The 21,336-nt window shown below is 39.1% G+C and overlaps 1 protein-coding gene and 1 long non-coding RNA gene across 2 annotated transcripts in view; one reads left to right on the top strand and one right to left on the bottom strand.

Moving 5' to 3' along the window:
- opcml (opioid binding protein/cell adhesion molecule-like) overlaps positions 1-21,336 on the bottom strand; it is a 351,351-nt gene that overhangs the window by 273,973 nt on the left and 56,042 nt on the right. The window lies entirely within an intron of this gene.
- LOC122995063 overlaps positions 18,921-21,336 on the top strand; it is a 37,361-nt gene continuing 34,945 nt past the window's right edge. The window contains exon 1 of the long non-coding RNA XR_006406717.1: positions 18,921-19,141. This is a non-coding gene — a long non-coding RNA (uncharacterized LOC122995063). The remainder of the gene's footprint in view (positions 19,142-21,336) is intronic.

Raw genomic sequence — 21,336 nt, forward strand, 5'->3', positions numbered from 1 at the left:
CACACTCCAGATAGTCAGGCCTCTAACTGTGATGGAAGCCAGATAACATCATCTTTGGTACACTCAATATTTCCTAAGCCAGTGGGGATGCAAGCATCAAATGACACATATTCCAGCTTATTATCACTGATGTAGAAGTGGCAGGGTGAATAATTCAAATTGGAAAAACCTGTACTTCAGAACCTCTCTTTTCTTAGCCAGGCTGTCTGTACATGTAGCAGTCATACCTTGCCTATACCGTTTGAATGAGTTGGTTGGGTGCAGGTATTTCCCTACTGTCAATAAAGATTATCTTTTGTCTCCTGGATATGTTGATATGTTGCAATATACAGACAAGAGCTCAAAACACAAAGCTGAAAGAACTCAAACCTTCAAAAGTCCCAGACATCGTGAGCTTTGTTTATCAAGCAGATTTGGTTGCCTGAATCAGACACCACCTCATGCCGCCTGCTTGGCATCTGCTGTGCTTTTCCCCTCCTCCTCCTCCTCCTCCTCCTCCTCCTCCCTTCACCCAGACTTGAAGCAAAGTAGGCCGAGGCCTTGGGAAGTCCCTCAAGTTACTTATCTCAGCAGTATGGATAGACACTTACCTCCTCCTTCCTCAAAATGACTCGAGTTTTAATAGTGTTTGGTTCTCCTAACCTGCTGTGCGAGTGAAAAGTTACACAGGTTTCGTTTTTTGGCAGTCTCTACCTACCGCTGAACTAAATTATGAATCAATTGGTGATGTTTGGAAATATATTATTAAAAAGCTGCACACCTCCACAATACTTTTTTCGGGGTGTGTGTGCGTAATGTTCAACTGTTCGTATACTCAATTTGTAAATGATCTTTGTTTACACTCCCAGAGTTTGTATTAACATTCAATTTTGCATTAATGAATATGAATGTGGTCGTCCAAGTGTTGCTTAACTTGCACAGTCTTTTCATTAGCTGTTGTGCTGTCAGCGAGCAATGAGAAAAACCTGCTCTTGGCTCATATCTGCACTGTGGAAAAGGAGCTTTTAATACAGACTGCGCACTTCATCATTGAATTTTCTTCACTTTCTATTTTAATGTGCAAGATTATACTAATCAAAAACAGAATATGAATCTAATGTCTACAACCAAATGGAATCAGGAAATGAAAAATGAAACCCAGAGACCATGTGTCTTGTATAAATTTTAGTCGAAATAATTGTAGGTTTTGTGGTGTTAGTTCAAAGTTGTTTCAAGGCTCAGGTCCCAACCAAAACATTAACCCTACCTTATCCAAGCTTTAGCACAGTGGTTGCCAAAGTCAGAGGGCACCACAAGATTTCTTTTTATTTCCTTCTCTTTTTAGCTTAAAGAAATGCTGGTGCATCTCAGCACTTAACAGCATCTGAGACACTCAAACCTGAGCCAATCAAAAGAACCAAAATCAGATTGAAAATTAAAGTTATTGGCTTACGGCTTTTCATGGGAACACCCCTCTTAAGCCAGCAAAGAGCTTGACTAATAGAGGTACAATGGAGTATGATGAGGTTATGTAGGGCATGTTTTTGTTCTTTTTTGTCCTTGTAATTACAATAGCAATGAAAGAAATACATGTAATTGGTAAAGTTAATTTGTATTAAATGTTTAAGTTAAGTTTTTGTGAAGTTTTCTTGTGAATAAACAAGTTATATTTACTCACCAAAGTGCATTGTGTGTATCATTGAGGTCTAACAAGGATAGTGTTTAAGGCATTCCCTTCCTCATAAAAAAATTGTTAAATCCTGCATTGTTTACGTCTTTATTAATTTGCAGTCTTCTTCTTCCCTGCATTTCTTGGTGCATCACAGCTCCCTGTTGGTCATTGGAATAGTGTAAAACCATTGGCAGTGATATGTTTGTGCACTCATGCATGAGACAAACAAAACAGGGACCCACTTGCAAAAAAACTGCTTCATAGCACTACTAGAGGTCAGAAACTCCTTAGGTATGATACCTTTAAGTTAAATACTTATGGTCAAATTTGCAACATATCCAGAACACCTTTTTCTTCTTGGTCTATATTATTTTACTTTTGTTAAATAGAAATCACTATGAAAGGGCTTAAAAATGTTTAGGAGCAACTCTCAGATAGTTTAGGAATAACCAGCTGAAAAAAGCTTTGCAGTGAACCCTTTGCAGATACATACTAACTTAACATTCTGACCGATATGTAAGGAGAAAGATAAATGTAGTGAAATCGAAGCAACATTAGAGTAGATTTCCCCAAAATCTGTTTTGTCAGTGCAAAGCAGGTGCACATGAATGAATAATTGATTTTTAGTTAGTAAGTTTAGTGGAAGACGAAGATGAAGAAGGGCAGTCCTTCTCCTCAAACCCTAATATATTCCAGTCTTAAAATATCTTAGACTAACATTTTTTTCTAAGTCCAATCCAAATGTCAGATGATAACTTTTAAGATCATGTAAGTAATCATAGTCACTAATCAGCTTAGTGTTATAATTAGGCTTTTGTGATGAGTCCCTACACAGTAGAACAGGCTGCCTGAGAATGTTAGAGACACTGTCATCTTTTTCTAACCTGACGTGCCAGATGGTTTGTTACACAGAACCATCTGAGAAGTTGTCCTTGGAAACTGTTTGGAAAAGGGCAGGCACTTCCAAAAAAAAAAAATACTTGGCAGGTGATTGGATGAACCATCTGTCTATCACCGTCTTACCTTGAGAGGCAGCTGGATTTGTGAGATCACGCGAGAATTCTCATAGGATGCCGATCGGTCGGACAAGTGCGTAACTCGACGCCCGACGAGATGGATTCTGGCGTGATCTTGTCATGTCGTGATCTGCCGAATCCAGCTGCCTCGGAAGGTAAATCAGACTAAAAGCTTTGCTTTTAAGTGTTTATTTCTGTTTATTATTTATTTGTATATTGTTGTTTTCTTTGGTGCGGTTGTCTGATTTTATGCTTTTATGGTCCTGAAAATACATTCACATTTTCAGTCAGATTTGTATCCTTTTCCAATGCTGCCTCTCAATACAAACAAAACATGCTGCAGCCTTGAGTGCCTAGAAAACTGTGATAAGCAGAACAATCTTTCCCTGAAACAGGACGGGCTGGGTACACAAACACTTTGTGTATACTGTGACAACTTGCAGCTATTGTGAGTAATAGAAAAAGGATTCACAAAAATTATGAATCTTTTGGAGGGGTTCAATTTGAAGTGAATGGTTTGTGTGTATTCACTGTATCAATACAAAAAAAAAATTTGTTTTTCTCTACCTCCTCTCACAGAACTACACACGTACAAACATCTTTTTTTTTTCTTTTCTCATCTGGGTTTGCTGCTACTTTAATACTTATTTGCCACCGTGATTTCTCCCTATTGCAGCACTGGAAACCATTTCAATTAACCGCCGTGACACTTCACCCGAGGATACTGACAGTTATTGGGTGCGCGGTAAATCAACGACAGACTGGGAAGATATTCCCAACCATCTCACTGATACGCTTACCAAAACCTAGACAAGAACATCTACCCGGTCCCTCAAACCAAAGAATGTTTCCCCTCTAGAACGAACGCAACTATTTTTAGCCGTTTCCCCCCACAGTGAGAGCAAAATGCTAATCTTCAGCCAGCATCTCTTTGAACTATAAGAGGATACTTGAGGTGGATTATTTATGGCCACATAGCTGTAGTCTTAAATCCTGTTAAATCTGCCGAGAAGCCCTAACTGTAATGTTTGAGGGCTGGTAAATAAAAAAAAAACTGTGTTGCAGTGCTATGTCACCCTGGTGAACACATGACAGTTTACCGAGGATAATAATCAGGTATGAGCGCTTTTGAAAGCTCCGATCTCATTGCCTTATACATCTCCCTTTCTCTCTCTCTCTCTGCCTCTCTGTCTCTCTGCTAATGACAAGAGAGGAGAAATGAGGTGTCGTCATTTGATGTCCACGACTTGTTAATGATATGCTTGGCCTTTGCTGCAGTGACACAGCATTCAGCGCTGCCGATTGATATGGTAATGCATTATATGTTTATGCTCACATACATATTTTCATTTCAAAGGGGCAACAACAAATGCCTGAGACGAGCACAACATTTGGAAAAATGGGTCACTGCTGCTAAATGTTGATAGTGCTACTTTGCCCCCCAGTGGCACACAGACTCAGTGCAGACAAGGAGCATTTCATTATCATAACCTTCAGGCTGTTGACTTTCTTCCGCAAAGTCTGAGGCAGATATGCTGCATATATGCTCTTTTAATGATATGTGGGTTTAATATTCTACAAGTATTCTTATGATGTGCTAAAAATATATCCTGCATCTGTATTTGACCATGGTCCTGTAGTTGTAATTGTAGGCTGAAGCAATCTCACATCTTGGATGCTTTTGCTCAAGTGAGTCATTTCCAAACTGCTGTGATGGATGACTCATATGTTCAAATTCGCTTGGCATCACCTCTCAGAAGCTGCAATAAAAACCTACACCTTTTAATATTTTTGTATCTAAACAAAATATTTATTTTTATATCACATCCTCAGAGGTTACAGATTTGTTTAAAGCTAAACCATATAGGTTTTTGTCTCACGATGATGCTTATTTGCCTCACAGGGTTTAAAATCAGGTTGAGAAGTAAAAATCAAATCAATTAATTATATCCTGCAATACAGAGCATGGCAAATTATCCTCTCACTCTGCCCAAATTCAACAGGCTTTTTCAGTGACAATAGGAACTGATTAGTTTTTTTCTCTGCAGTGTAAATGAAATGACTTGATATTTGTATCGTCAATATGAAATCCTGCCGGAAACACGACTTCTCTGTCTATCACTTCCTCGGCTAATTATAGCTAGGAGCCTGCAGAAGCAGCACACACTAAAGGAACTGGATGTTTAAACAAATGCTGGAGACTTGGCTGACAGGAACACACACACACTTTATAATTCATATTAGGTGTTTGAAACTATAATTCCCATGAACTACGCTTAGCTTTGTTTGTAATGTCACCATATACTATCATCTATATTCCTGCACTGCTCTCCAAATAATGTCTTAATTATGAGGTGCAGGAAAAGAAATGACCTTAGAGATCTGCATAGCACTGCATTCATTTGATGAATATATGGATGCAGGAATCATTGAAAGGATCTTGCTGTGTTCAAACACCCAGTTATGTATTATGGAAATTAACAGGCGTGCTCATTGATATATTGTGACAAGCTACTTTGCCTCAGTGCGGTTAAAAAAGCTCAGCTGATTCGACTATATCTGGTCCCCTATTGTACTGACTGTCACACTGATCCTCTTTGTGATCTACAAACAGGATGAAGAAGAGGAAGGAGACAAGTATTGCAAGCCAGGGCATGCACACACACACACACACACACACACACACACACACATACAGGCAATCTGTCCATCTCATTACTTTCTAACACTGTCTTTCTCACATGTGTATATATCCGTCCACACATGCTCAAAGTACACAAACACGGCGAAGCTGCGACTCATTGTCGCATCAGGGGACAAGCACAGCCTTGAGCTGCAACACAAAGCTTCACAGTGTTGCAGCAGTGACATCTATACTGTATGGGCAGATGTACTGGGGCAACTGATACCATGTGGGGATTGGCCTTAGCTTCTAACACACATTCAAGGCTCATACATACAGAGCTCAGGCACTGATATGGGTTATAAAAACTACTGCTGGTGAGATGTCAGACCTTAGAATTCATCACAGTTTGAAATTAAAGTGTGCTCTCGTTCTGAGAATACACAAGAATGTACCTCGGTGGAAATTCTCATACAAACATCTTCCAAACATCATACCTAAAAAAACACACAGTATGTTAGTGTCATTGTGAACGAGATATCAGCTCTTTAAAAGGTTTTTGAATCAACCATAATAGGCAAAAAAACAAAAAAAACAAACAGTTACAACTCCTGACATTATTGAGTCACATTCTATTAACATAAACCAATGTTCTATCCAGTGACAGTCAATGTATTACAGAGTATATTGAATGTCTGGCAGGGTTAAAGTTAAAATGAATCATGTGTATCTGAATCTGTTTCTTGACACTTGACTTTTTTTTTTTCTTCGTTTAAAAGAAATCTCTGTTATTTTTGTGGACATAATTCAAGTAGAAAAATGAAGCAAATAAAATTCCTCCATACTGAAATGTTAAGATATCTTTAAACATAATGCTGCAATGTAGTCATGTCAACCCGATCAATATTGTTTTTCTACACAAACCAGGGTATCAGGAGTAAAATGTTTAAATAATTTCTATGCAGCTATGAGTAATTTGTACCTGAAAATGACTTTTTTTGGTTCCCTGGAATTATTTATTTATTTTAATGTGATTAAACATACATCAACCGTAACAAAACTCATAACACACAAATATTTTTGAAAAAGGAACTTTATTTTTTTTTTAAGAATCATGACTTATATATGTATGTGTAGCATTTTACAGTTGAAAAATTAACTAGTCAGTGCTCTCTGGTAGATAAACAAAGTGCTCTCTGGTATGTAACCATGTAAAATTACTAAACCTGTGCAAGTACTAGTTATCAGTAATGTTACTGCTTATGTCTATGGGCTCTAGACATTTACCTAAACTCATTTAAACCTATCTAAACTGTTGCAATATTGTTTATTTCTGGTGTATTGTCTACTTAGAGTAGCAGGTGTTGGTTTCTGCTGCTCTGCGTTTTAAGCAATAATGACTAAATAAAGACTTTTGATAGAACTTCTCTCCATGCTTTCCCCAAAAGTGCTGAGGAGCATTTTTCTTTCATCTTCAAGAGCACCTTAAGGTTTCCTGGACTTACTGCATGTGAAACTGAGTAAGCACTGGCCTCTTCATTTTTCACTTTTCTTAGTACTTTTTTAGTGTTGGAAGTCTCATCATTTTTATGATCATGTCCAGCAAAGCCTCAGCCTTTGTTCCAGAGACTCTGTCTACACTCTTTGCTTTGTGAAGAGTTAGGCTGCTTTAAGACCGAAAACAGCCCAGTGTTAAAACAATGCAAGGGGCCGTGTTAGTGGGGGCATGCTGTTTAAGATACCGAGACAACAAAATACGATCCAAGAGGTCCAGCTGGAGCTACAGACTAAATGTGTTACATTTAAACATTTAAAGACTAACCCTAATCCTTCTGACTGGAGTACCTGCAGACCCCAGAGGTATAATTTTTGTAATATGTCACAGGTGCTTTATTCTATCATTCCAATTTTTCATGACTTTGTCAATTAATTTGTTCCTCATGACTCCATATCATTGTTTTAATTGGTGCTTTTTTTAAAAAATACCAGTGTATTGGCGTCCCAATTCTACCCAATTCCACCTATGTAGTTTTAATAGATGGAACTATTTATTGAGTTCATGTTTGGCATCCTAATTTAAAGCATAACACCCTTTAAATGGGTTGGGAGTAGGGGGGTGGGAGGGTAATGTCAATCATTTTAATGGCTTTGTGGAAAGATTGTACTTTGTGGAAAGCTGCAATTTGTATTAAAGAAAAGTATATATTTTCATTTTACACAATATGCGAATTAACTGTAAGTTTCCCAAGATAATCATCTGTCTGTTTTTTTCAGATGACATTAATTACATAACTAATGATATTTTGGGAAAAAATAAGTTAACATTTTGCTATGATGGCTATTTCTTAGAGTAGTTTATTCTTGGGGTCCACACCGACCCCAGTTGGTAGTCCTTGTATGTTATAAGTGTCGCTCTATCTAGTTTGCAGCAACAACCTTCCAATACATTGACCGTATGCCATCTTAAACTATTCAGTGACCATTTTTGCATTTGATGTGCTCATAGATGCAATGATACTGAGCGGTTTGCATGTTGGTAGTTTTCTCCTTCCAGCTTGGAAACACTGCTTCATGTCTTGTAGTCAGTCCTGTGAGACCAGTACATGGCCCTGTGTGCAGTTTTCACATGCATATAAAATAACGTAAAGTATTTTCATTAAGTGAATTCCAATCATCATTCTTAAATGGCTTTTGTTGAAGGTTTAGAAAATGTAATCCTGCATCTCAATAAGGATGGTTACACCTATCTTAAAATAATTCCATTCAAAGAATTAATCACTCAAAAACACATTTGTTCAATCATTTAATTTGCACTTTTCCACAAGCTAAACTAAGCTGTAAGCTCTGTATATACTTGCCTGTTTTCATAAGAGAATTACTTCTAATCTACAATGTAAAAAAAAACAAAAAAAAAACTTTCTTCTCAGGCAGACATAATCAGAAAAAGATGCATGTAAAAATTCTGCCACAACATGACTGAGCACCTCATTAGAGGGAGGAGGGAGGAATCTGGGTCATCCTGATCATAATATCTCACAGCTGGCAAGCTGTACTCCCATTCAACTATTGACAGTCTGGGAGGTTTACACAGCAAAAAGCCATTACTATGCAATTACTAAAACAAGTGCAGTCTATTGGAATGGATTAGGGAGTTTATTCAACAAAATAAATATTTCTTGGCATTTATCATTTCATCTGGGGGCCCAAATTGTAAGCAGCAACTGGGATAATCTTGTTTTGCTGAATCGTAGCAGCACTACAAACAAGCAGGGGATTAGTAATCCCTGTTGGAGAATTTTTTTCCCCCAGAGAAGACAGATAGTGGCTGGCACCTGGGGCAAGGGCTTGATTTCTGAACAGTAAACATTGATGTTTTCCCTTGCTGGAAGAGCTGCAGTCTGTCTGGACAATATTTCATATTGATAATAGCATTTCAGGGCGCTTGAGTAAATGGAGCTGGATACTGCAGGTGACAGCGTGAGGTGACCTTATCAAACTGTGATAAACTGGAAATGGGAAACTGAAATCAAAATACCATCACGGAGGGGGAGGCAGGATTCATCTGCTGTTCTTTTCCGGGGGCCCAGTAAGACGGGGGGAAAAAAAAACCTGAATTGCCTTGTTCGAAAGAAGATTGTATGACATGGTCTTTGCCAACTTGACAGTGCAGGCAGCATGATTCAGTCTGCAGCTCGTGCTCGCTGAGCTGTATTCACTCTCTGTAAGCTGCCTGAACATCTCACATGATTCTCACTGAAGTCGATCTTGAGCTGTGATCACTCAGGCTCGGCTAATCGAGCGGCAAGTCACGCATCCTGAGCGGTGGAGTTGTTTTAGGGGAGGGGGGGGGTCATTAGTATTCAGAAAGAAACAAACAGCAATTTGGACCTAATTGGGTCTTAATGGCACCTGATCACTCACATACACAAACATGCAAGAGCACATGTGCACGTGCACACACACACACACACACACACACTCACAATATGTCTGTTTCTGACACCCAAAGCATGAATATAAACTCATTCTGTCAAAGTCTCTGGGCAACAAGTAAGGTCAGGACAAATTGAGAGTCTTTGCAGGAGTGAGTGAATTTTAAATAAGCAAGATGAATATCAACAGAGACTGAGTCATTTATGGTTTACAAGTGCTTTAGAAATGCCTATCAGAGAGTTTATCTTACAGTACCCTTTAGAGACAAAGGTTGTCCTTCGCTGATGAAGACACAGAAAGATGTCTTACCTGTAAAGACAGATAGAGAAAATGCAATTAGTCGGTAGAAATGGTAAACGCAGAGCGCATGTTGAGCTCGTGAGTGGTCTCACACACTGTGGCTGCTTTTTAAATCAAGGACATTACTGTTATAATGCAGTTGCAGCTATTTCAAGAGTTATGAATTAAGTGCCCATCTGACTGATGGAGTGTTATGTTGTGCTGATTGTCTCAAATCAACACCCTGTTTGCTTCATTTCAGCAGCCGCTTTGTGTCCCAATAAAAAAAAAAAGACAAATGTTTTGTCTATTTTAGTGACTTCTCAAAGATAATACAAAGGTCATATCAGCTCACAGGAGATCATCCACTCAGTGTTTGCACGCAGCTTGCGAGTGTCCCTCTCTGACCAGTTACAACATGCTGTCCCAGCAGATGTCAGTGTTACTCAAGCTATTTAAAACCCCTTACTGACTGAACAGCAGCTGAACAAAGGGAGCGACACTTCTTTCGGCTCACTCGCCAAAATCATTTACATAGCAAGAATGCCTTCAAAATTGCAGACAAATTTGTTAAAAAGTCAACATGCCAAGCAAATACTGTAAAGGCGCAAGAGAGAAATGAGAAAGAGAAGGAACAAGCAGCACAATTGCAGCATGAGAGGCAATCGCCTGTAGCATGCTGGAGATTCCTATCCTTTTCAAAGCAGAGTAAGCCAATTATATGAGGTTTGATTTAATAAGACTAAGCAGTTATTTCAGTCAGTGTGTTTGCTTGTTTGCCTCTTTGTGTGCTTGTTTTTCTTTTTACAAGAATAGAATAGTGATTAAATGCTATCCGTAATCCACAATGTCATAAGTTATGATGGCATTGTAATTGGATGACAGATAGAAGCAGAGTGTCAGCATGGAAATGAAAAGCCACAATGTCCCTCTTAGGTAACAACATGTCATTTTTGTCCACGTGACACAATGATATCATGCTTTAAACTAGAAGAAAACCCTTATGAATTGATTAGACAACAAGTATTAAGTAAAAGTGGAGAGTAAACTCATCCTGCGCTCATCTTAAAAACACAAAAACAAAATTTTCCCAATTCTATCAAACCAAACTTCACATTAAATGTAGGTAGTGTCACCATCTTGGTCGACACATTTCAAACTCTGATATAAAATGATGTTCTTATAGGAGGTTAATTGAATCTCGAAGCAGTTTATGGGATCAAAGTACAAAAGACAGTGCAGAGAGGACATGATAAGCATGTGCAGAGCCAAAAACATAAAACAGATAGGACACAGACTGTGACAAATGGCTAAGATATGAAAAGAGGAAGAGACACACAAACACTGTGACTACTAAGACAGCTACAACTGAGATGAGAGGAGGGTTACATATGGGAAACATCATCGCAGGCATCATTCATCACAATTACTAAAGTTAGGACTGGACTAGGAGATGATTTCATTTGTATGTACTCATGTCTGTAATGAGGTCTACAAAGGCAGACAAGTGTTGCAACTCATTCTACTTGCCTGCAGCAGCAAACCGGGCGACTGTTTCCCTTCTGAACTATGTGACGTTTGTCTTTGATGTATTTAACACAAGAATCAGTGCAGAAGAAAGGCCTCTGCAAACTGTGGCAACTGTCCTGAAGAGACTCCAGAGAGTTTCGAAATGAGTTCAAAACTGTGTTGTGTGGAAATGAATGAATGGATGGATGATCTTGCAACAGCACAGGCAGGGATACTAATGTAAAGGCTTCGGTTTTATTGAGCAGAGCTGCGGGTATTAGCAGCAGATTCAATTCAATTCTATTTATATAGCACCAAATCACAACAAAAGTCATCTCAGGGCACTTTTCACATGGAGCACGTCTAGACCGTACTCTTTAATTTACAGAGACCCAACAATTCCCCCATGAGCAGCACTTGGCGACAGCGGTACGGAAAAACTCCCCTTTAACGGGAAGAAACCTCAAGCAGAACCCGGCTCTAGGTGGGCAGCCATCTGCTTTTTCTCAGATGGTGGGTTTTTACTACAGTATGACTTTCTGCAACAAGCAGGAAGCTGAAGAAAAGAAAAAAGCCAAAGAGTAGATGGAGACAGAAGTGATAGAAGTTCAGTGACACTGCCAGAAACTATTCTACAGACTATTCACACCAGGATGTGCATTATATTTATTATCATATCACTTAAAACAGAGAATAGAAGTATGACACTAGCAAAAGTATTTAAATAAACCAAAAGCAATGCATTCAATTCAATATACACATCTTAGACACACTAGCATTAGTCACTAGATCATTTTACCTTTCTGTGTATTAATGTGTGTATATATTTACAAGACTACAGCCAGTCCTGACAGTTGGCAAACACATACAGTACCTCTGGACTTGTATCTATAACTTCAATGTTATCTAGTAGCCAACACAATGCAGTCTAAGAGGATAATGATATGCAATGGCCTCTCACAGAATGCTAAGCTGGCAAATAAAAAGGATGCTGAACCTAAGAAACTAAACTGAGCTGGTCTCCTGTGCACTTTCAAATACACATGAACCAACATGTCCAAAATGTCAGTTTATTAAACATAGCATATCAATTGCAAAATCACTGTGTGCAATCTTTCCTACAAAACCAAAAACATCTTAAACAAGAGCTGAGCTGTAGATGGAATAGAGGGAATTTTACCCATCCACTTGTCCCTGATAGATAATTTAATATTTAGCCATGCAGGTTTACATTAACTCACCCACCAGTCATATGATGAAATTATATAAGATATGATATGATATATGATTAAACCATAGCAGCTGTTGCAAGCAAGTTTACCAAAACTTACCACCTTGTATCTGACTAAGCATTTACATAAGAAGTGTTTTATAAGTAAGAAAAAGGGGGAAAAAAGCCTAGTAGAGCAAATGCAGAGCAGCATGTTAAGGTAAAGCAAATAAAAGCAATTTTTTTTTCTGTAAATGCTGTAAGCATGTAAAATGGGACTGCATAAATTAAGGGATTTAGCATTGCACCTCTAACACTGTCAGACTCACGAAGGACAGTTTTTTTATTTCTCTTAAAAAAAGGATAAAAATCGATGCAACAGAACCAGAGATACTGTCTTTTCTATTCCAAGCATTGTGGTGCCTACATGACCCACAATGCAACTCAATTCACTTGACTTGACTGGCAATTTATCAGATTTCAATCCCAGAAGCTATGCGTATGCACCAGCAGAATAATTCTTATTGGGCTGAATGCACCATTTTTGGTCTGGTATCAAGCTCTTATAATGTATCCACGCTCTCTCTTTGTAGCATAGTCACTGCTCGGCAAAGCAGACAACGGGGGGGGGGGGGGACAAAGAAACACTATGAGACCATTTGATTCCTATCAAATTTTGATTTGACGTGCCATTACTGTGTCTTAAGGGGTGCATGCTGAGTAATGCATCCCCTATTATTTCAGCCTAGATCATTATTAAATGTATGAAATTCACACTGTTGAGCCAAAATGCCCCAAAATATATGTTGGTAAAACTACTTCATTCATAGATCTCCAGAAATAAAGTTACAGTGTTGATGCATTATTCTCCAGACAGATGAATTTTACGGTTTTCATTAATGATGTCATTTCAATGTAGACACACATGGGGTGTCTATTCTGTCTGGTTCATGGAGCCACAAACAAAGTCAAGTGACGTAATTCTTTTCTTACAGTACGACTGAATATGATATAACAAACATAAACTAACAGCAGTAAAAGTTTCATTCCTCACCATGTTGCACTGATGCGCTGAGGGACTGAAGATGAGACCAGTTCAGGCCGTGTGTAATGACACTGCGCTCTGGTGCGGTACTTCTCAGAGGCTGCAGATTTATCAACATATCAGTCCTGCTGCCTTCAGATGCTGCAGGGATTTGATATTGGATCTTAAATTTCATCATTTACTTAAATTTCATCATTAAATGTCATCATTTTATATAAGCCCAGCGCAGCAGGGGTTGAATGAAAAATAATGCAAATAGAAGTTTTGGAGATGATTTAAAGATAGGTTTGAGCATCACTGTGGCTCTGTCATGAAATTTTCGAGTTGTGTCGCCCAAATCCACAAACTGAAAGAAGGACAGAATCTCAGACTGATCTGATACATCACTGCAGCAGCACCACAGCACTGCAGTTTCATACTGAAGTAGAGACAGATAACAGATTAAACTCAAGTGTATCACTCCCCAAGCTTTATATTTTATTTATTTTATGATTCACCATCTAGTTAAAAAGCTGTGTTCATTGTAAGTCTGAACAACAAAAGAACCACAGAAAAGAACAACTTTCTTTAGTTGTTAAAAAGGTTTTTTTTTATGATCTTGAAAATATTTTTATCTACAAATGGGGGACCCTGCAGGAAAGGTTTTGGAAGCTTTTTAACCTTTTATTTCAATTCTTTCAATCAAATAAATTAGATCACTTAGACATTGTGAAATATGATAGAAGTGCACTCCAGTTATTTTAATAGAGTCTTCCAGTGGAAATATGGACAGCGCCACTCTGCCGTTGCCGACCAATTAAAGATTCAAAAGGTAAAAGGAATCAGAACACATAATCAGTGGTAAAAATAGTTGCAAAAATAACTCCAGAAAACATCATATAAAAGCTGTGGGCTAAATGATTTGACAGAGAAGATGGTAGCCCTTTGAATAGACAGAGTCTTAACTGCAGACAAAATGATGTCTGACAGTTTTGAATGGCTTCTTGTTTGATGCCCGTTATGTGAAATTATTAAAATTTAGAATGGGCCACCCTGCCAAATAACATCTGTCTGCCAAATGTTTGTTAGCATCAGGATTCTGCAGTAGTCTGTGATGATGAAGGCAGTGGAGGCTTTATAGTTTACTGTAAATAACTTAAGCATTCAGTTTTATATAGGTTGTTGCTGCATGTTGCCAATACGTGTGACCAAATATGGTCAGTTGTCTGACTTAAGAGAAATGTTGTAAGAACATTTTGCACCACTTTGCAAAGTTTTTCTGGTTGAGTAATTTGTTTCTTCTTCATAGAGTGCAACATTTTTCTACAACCTTTGAGATCCACTAGGTCCCATTTGGTGGGCGGGCAATTTCAATACAGCATGCCCAACAGAGCAGTGATGTACAGCAACACTACAGGGTTCCAACCAGCCAAATACCACGGAGCACATTTGGCTTCAGCGAATATACAATGAAACTATAACTCAGTTTTCTCTGAGAACTTCTCCTGCCTCTTCTTACAGTATGTACACACAAGTCTACAGAATGTTCAAAGAGGAGGTGCTGCCATTTTTACAGATAGCTGACTGCTGATTTAGATAGCAGGCATTTCTTACTTTTGGAACTGACAGCCAGAGTATATCCTGCTCCAGGGCGGGTTAGCTGCACAAGTTAGCATGTAGGCTGGTTCAAATCATTTTGCTAAGCAGCTAATCCCACTTTGTCATGCAGCACTCTTTAGCAGCAGTGAACAGCATGACAATACTCTTATACTGTACATTACTCATATCTAAGTAGTTCCATTACAGTGCTTGTGCCATGCCCTTCAAATGTGCCCCTGTCTTCCTCTATCTGTTCCCTGCCTTCTGCCCACATGAGCTCTCAGTTGACTCATGCATGTAGGATGGAGGAGGAATGTGTTAAACCAATGCTTTTCACAATATAGGTCAATATCACTGAAGTGCAAAGCTGTAAAGCAATTTGACCTGAAGATCATTGTAGAGTTAGCTGTTACCACCCACCATGAAAATCTAAATGAAAAGGGATGTGGCCATGTTATTGACATTTTTTTTTTTTCTAATTCTAAAAGATTATGTTTGCACAGTATACAACTGCAGGTCTAAACCTGCCATTTGTAACTTTAGAAAGATCTAATTTATGCTAAAAAAAAAAAAAAGAGGCTCAATATTACTCACAGTATGATAAAATGTTCCACTGTGGCTAGTGATTTAACAGGGGCTTTATTTTCTCATTAAAATATAGCGAAGTTTCCCCAGTGAGCCAATCTCACAAAAATTGCATTTTTAAGGACAGTTGAAGCAGGTGCATTATTCAATAAGAAGAAACCCATTTGAGGTTGCTGCTCAGTGACAACACTGGACCTTGAAACTGCACAGTGAAGTTTTTGTAACATAACATCATACATGTATAACACCTACACAGTATTCCAGGGAGGAGGGTGTGAATGTGTCTGTAGTCGTCGGCTGCTGTATGCAGACAGGAAAACCATAAGTGAGTAATGGCCAGATGAAAGAGTTACATAAGGCACCCTAAGACAGACAATCAACATAAATAGAAAGATGAAAGGTACTCCTTTTAGTCTGCTCTAAAAAACACTGAATCCCACACTCCCCCCCCCCCCCCCCCCCCCCCCCCCACCTGGTAAATGGCCAGGTCTTTCAAACTGTCTCATGACATCAACAGGGTTGTTTTCTCAAACTTGACAAATCTGCCCCACAGCCACAGATGACATTTTATACTGAGTAGTATGATGAGATGATGATGATGAGAAAACAGATCTTGATGTGTAAAATTGGTGGAGTTCCTCTTTAAAATAGACCAATTATGAAACAGACTCATGCAACTGAAAGAGTCACCACACACTGACCAGAGGTAACTTATTAACAAGCAAGAAAACTGTATCTGACGCAGGGTCAGCTGTCACAAGTGTGTCTTTTACCTCTGCAGAAAATGTCAGAGGAAGAAGGATAACATCTTTGCACTCCATGGAATTGTTTCCATGGAGTGCTTGTTCTAGTGTTTGTTTCCGTATGTCATCCAACCAAGTAAGAACAGATTGCAGATCTTGGGGACACACCTGAGATCAACAAGCACTGACCAGAAGATTCTGCGTTGAGCTATGCTGGCTCTCAGTAGGCAGGCTGACCTTCAGGGAAAGCAGAGGAAGGAACGTGGTTTGGCAGATGCTCAAGGTACCATCCATCTTTCGATGGGGAATCATATTATAACGGGTGTAAGCATTGCCTCAGTGGGTAAATTGCCAATTTATGAGTATGTAATTAATTTTTGGGTTGAGAAGAAGGTAATTACCACCCAGGCATGAAAGTGATACTGTATGTAGGAGGGGTTCATTAAAACAGCTTGCTTCAAAGGGACAGAGTGGCACTCTGTTTGGGTGCAGTATTAAGAGTGGTATTACATGCAAGAGCTAAACTGAAAAACGTGCTTCCTCAAAGATTCACACTGAACAAGTTCTTAGTGAGAGAATGTATTTACTGACCGTGGGTTTCACAGTATTTTGAGGAGGTTATTGATTGGGAAACAATATGTTTTGTTCATGCTTTGTTCGTTGAGTTTCATGTATTAGGGATTGTGTACCTTTTATGGTACAAGATCACATGGAATTCTAAGTGACCAAAATATATTGGTATTGAGTGTAAATAAAGCAATTTATAGTTCATTATTCTTCCAAAAGAAATAAATTGTGGGCTACATAAACCGAGTGTTCACTAACTGTAATTGGTCTCACTCTACATATTATTTTTGCTTTAAATAAATAATTTGTAAATAAACACCAAACACAGTCCTGCTGTTCTCTTCTTCACTGTATGCTGTGGAAATACTGGATTTAAACAGTGGTTTCACCCCAGACAAAGATGTTGTCATCCTGGGATGACTGTACCTGTCTATGTTTGTGTGACCGAGTCGTGGTGTGAACTACGAAGCACCAAGGTCACAAATGGGGCAGCCAGGAATGGTGTCCAGAGCCAAACAAGTGCTAAGTCTACCGTCTGTCTGTCTGAAAGAATCTGGCAAGCCCAAAAGTATTCTCCAGCATATGGGCAGCAGTGTGGTATGCACAGGAAGTGTTAAGAGCAGTGAATATGCATGGGAGCTGTTATCACCAACACCTGAGCTGAGTCAGGTTGAGTATAAGACACACGCTAAGCTTGACAATTCTTTCATTCATTTTTTGCCAGCAATACTGTGATGGACAAGTAACCTTTCTTATGGGATATACAGTAAATGAAATAAGCTTTACCTGCTAGATGTCCACCTTTATTCACCAGCTAGTTGCCAACTTGCACCTTGTCATTTGGTGGTGGGCAGGTGGCACAGTAGGTTTGTCAGACCTCTTTATCTGCCAAAAGCTGTCTGCTGGTGTTGGAAATGGGATTGGTGAGAGTGAAATTTGCAGGCCATATACAACCAAACAATGAGTTAAAGAACCTAAAAAAAAAAAATAGAGCTAACAGAGTTGAGTGATAATTCACGTTGGGTTAATCCCCTTATATAGTCATTTGAATCCTTGTTAATATGTGAAAAGGTATCACAGTCAGAGTTTATGAACCGACACACCTGCCCATTTCTATACCTAACATAATAGGAAACAATTGCCTATTTACACACGGACATGGAGCTAGATTAGCATTGATTTGTAGTTGTATTTCTGGCCTCCTGACAAATGTAAGTCCAATATCCACTCTCCTTTTAGCTTTCCTTTGGAGAATAAGATCCAGGTCTTTAGCTGCTAAGTGCTTTCAGGTGGAAAATGTTGCCTCCAAGGGTTGATGAGAGTGACAGTATGTGCAGGCCATAAAAAACAAAGAACAAACACTAAACTAAAAAAGGCTAAAAAGCTCTGTAGAGCTGCAGAGACAAGTGATAATTGATGAATCAAATCATCTATAGTTTGACTTAAATAATTTGTTGGTCTAAATAAGCAAATTGTGCAGAATATAATAATGGATTGGATTTATATAGCACTTTATCTTGATACCCAAAGCACTTCACAGTGAAGGGGGGAAACTCACTTCGACCACCACCAATGTGTAGCACCCACCTTGGTGATGCACGGCAGCCATTTTGCACCAGAATGCTCACCACACATCAGCTTGTGGTGGAGAGGGAGGGCATCACTGAGCCAATTACACTGGGGAATGATTAGGTGGCCAGATGGAGAGAGCCACGTTGGGAATTTTGCCAGGACACCAGGGAACCCACTACTCTTTGCGATAAGTACAATGGGATCTTTAATGACCACAGGGAGTCAGGACCTCGGTCTAACGTCTCATCTGAAGGACGGCATCTGCTACAGCACAGTGTCCCCATCACTGGACTGGGGCATTGGGATTTTATTAGGACCAGAGGGAAGACTGCCCCCTGCTGGTATACCAACACCACTTCCAGCGGGAACTTAGTTTTTCCCAGGAGGTCCCCATCCAAGTACTAACCAAACTCATGCCTGCTTACGTTCAGTCATTCAGTGGAAACAGGGTACATGTTGGTATGGCTGCTGAATGATGAACTTAGTATACTTAATATAACATGGTCTTCAAAATGTTTAAATTTCATGCCAGAAACAGTTCCACTTGCAAAGGGTAACAGCCAAGAAGAGTAATTGTGGTGAGGGTAACAGCCAGGATGAGTAATTGTGGTGATGTGTGACTATTTGCCAAGTGACCGATACCAGATGACCCTGTGTCCTTCATCTGATGGCCACCCAGTGACAAATCACCTCCATTCTCTGTCTCAACAACAGGTTACAAACCGGCACAATGTAACCCAAAGGAAGTATATGATATGAGGTGAAGTGCTGCCATGGTGTCTGAGATAACTGAAAAGAAGTGGTGATAATGGAAAGTAAAGGTTGTAGAGGTAAGTGGATGGACAGTAGGTCAGACAGAAGTACTTTCCTGACCCCTTTGGATTATTGTCTGATATTCAGTTAACTAACCTTACATTTATATTATTTATATATACAGACATCGGTTTTGTCATTCTGAGACAGTATTTGATTTGTTACTTTTTTAAATTACTGTAAAATCAAAGTAATTTTGTAAATGGCCATGGAATGGTTTCACAAAATGAAGCAAATAAATATTCAGTTGCTATTGGTGTTATTTCTGTAGCTGATGTTTCAGTCATACTCTGAAATGCCTTAGTTATTATCATGTTTGTGTCAGGGTATATTGTATCTGAAAGGTACAGCCAAAACACATTAATAATGACCAAAACGGTGAATTTTCTATGAACTATCGTGCAGTAGCTACATATGTTTTGGGAGAGATGTAATTTGCAAACATTAATTGGTATTCTGTCCAAATCAAATAAGACAGATTAGATGACAATAGCAGCATTAAAAATACAAGGACTATCAATTGTGTAAACCCTTCACTGCTTTGACTCATCTTGTTTTTCGCACAAGAGCAAACTATAAATTGTAAATTGTTTGCCACAAGCAAAACTAAATCTTCCCACCTGTACTAACACAGCTGTTTCTGTGAGACGCTGATTAAAAGCATGGTTTCACCCCAAAGGAAAATTAGGCAATCCAGCAATCTATGTGCACTCTAAAATGTAAATTTCCAGATTTGTCTCTCCTCTGCTGCAGTGAGAAGCAGCAATCGGAAACAAGCACAAGTCTATACAGCAATTATTGCTGATTGCTGATGGACTCTTGATTTGCCTTGTAATTAGAAGAGCAGAGAGCACCACTTGTCAGTGTGAATATTTACTGAAAGCTGATACTCAAATTAAGTCCCAATGCCTCAATATCTGCTGCACATTTGGCAGTTTAATTAAAGGTGGTGATAAAAGCATACAGCTTTTAAAGGTGCAGTGTGTAGAATTTAGTAGCATCTAGTGGAATGGACTTGGCAGAAGTGGAATATAATATTCATAAGTATGTTTTCATCAGTGTATAATCACCTGAAAATAAGAATAGTTTTGTTTCTTTTACCTTAGAATGAGCCCTTTATATCTACATAGGGGAGCAGGTCCTCTTCCACAGAGCTTGCCATGTTGCACTGCCATGTTTCTAGAGTAGCCCAGGATGGACAAACCAAACACTGGCTCTAGAGAGGGCCTTTCGTGTTTTTCGTGGCTTTCCTGGCTACCGTAGGTACTCCTACACGCTTGGAATGGGAGGGTGAGGGGAGGGCTATTCAATTGGTTGCACTCTGCAACCTCACCGCTAGATGCCACTAAACCCTGCGTCACATTCTGGGTATGTGTTTATATGCACTGTAGTACAGTATACACTACAGTAATAATCAGATTTTCCTCTACCACTGACCTTATTTTGAAAGCATGGCTTGCTTATCGTAATTGTATTACCAGAAGAAGTTGCTTCCTGACTTTTTTTTTTTTTTCTTTTTTGAGTGTTTGTGTAAGAGCAGATTGATGATACTATGAGCATAGACAGACAGAGCAGAGCTTTTTTCTCAGCACTAAAAGTGTGTTAACATAACAAACAGTCAAATGTTCAGCAGTGGAAAGACTTATTTAGACTTCTGCAGGCTACTTTGTGTCAGTTTCAGTTTTCTTCAAACTCTGGATGGAATTATTTTAAATGCAAGTACACATCTCTCCATATAATGATCTCTCCTTTCATCCAGGCGTTCTGCTGTGCTTTCCCTGTCTGCAGTCTTTTGTCATGCACATGCGCACTTGTAAAAAGCCCATTAGGAACTTGTTTACCAATATACATGGCCAAGAAATCAGGGTTCTCCATGAGAAATCTACCCGGGGAGACCATGTTTCTCAAATCTCCTACCCAGATCTCGGTAATCATTTACATGACAGTTCAGAAATCAGCTTACTAGAGAAAGCCGGCCGTAACCAGGTTACTGAAGTTTATGTAAATGCACTGAATGTTGGCCTGATTGGAGATGTATTCCTGTCTGGTCTAAGCAGGCCTGTATTGTTTTGCTTTCTTAATTTCTCAGCGATCACTAGCCAATCATTGTCTGTGGGCACTCTATAAAGGCAGGTAGCTGTTTTTTGAGCACCCCCCTGATGCCGAATGCATGCCCAGTCTCCTGCTTGCATGACATCCACAATTGTCACAG

Source organism: Thunnus albacares, chromosome 13 (assembly GCF_914725855.1).
Source record: "Thunnus albacares chromosome 13, fThuAlb1.1, whole genome shotgun sequence".
In the NCBI taxonomy this organism is placed as follows: domain Eukaryota; kingdom Metazoa; phylum Chordata; class Actinopteri; order Scombriformes; family Scombridae; genus Thunnus; species Thunnus albacares.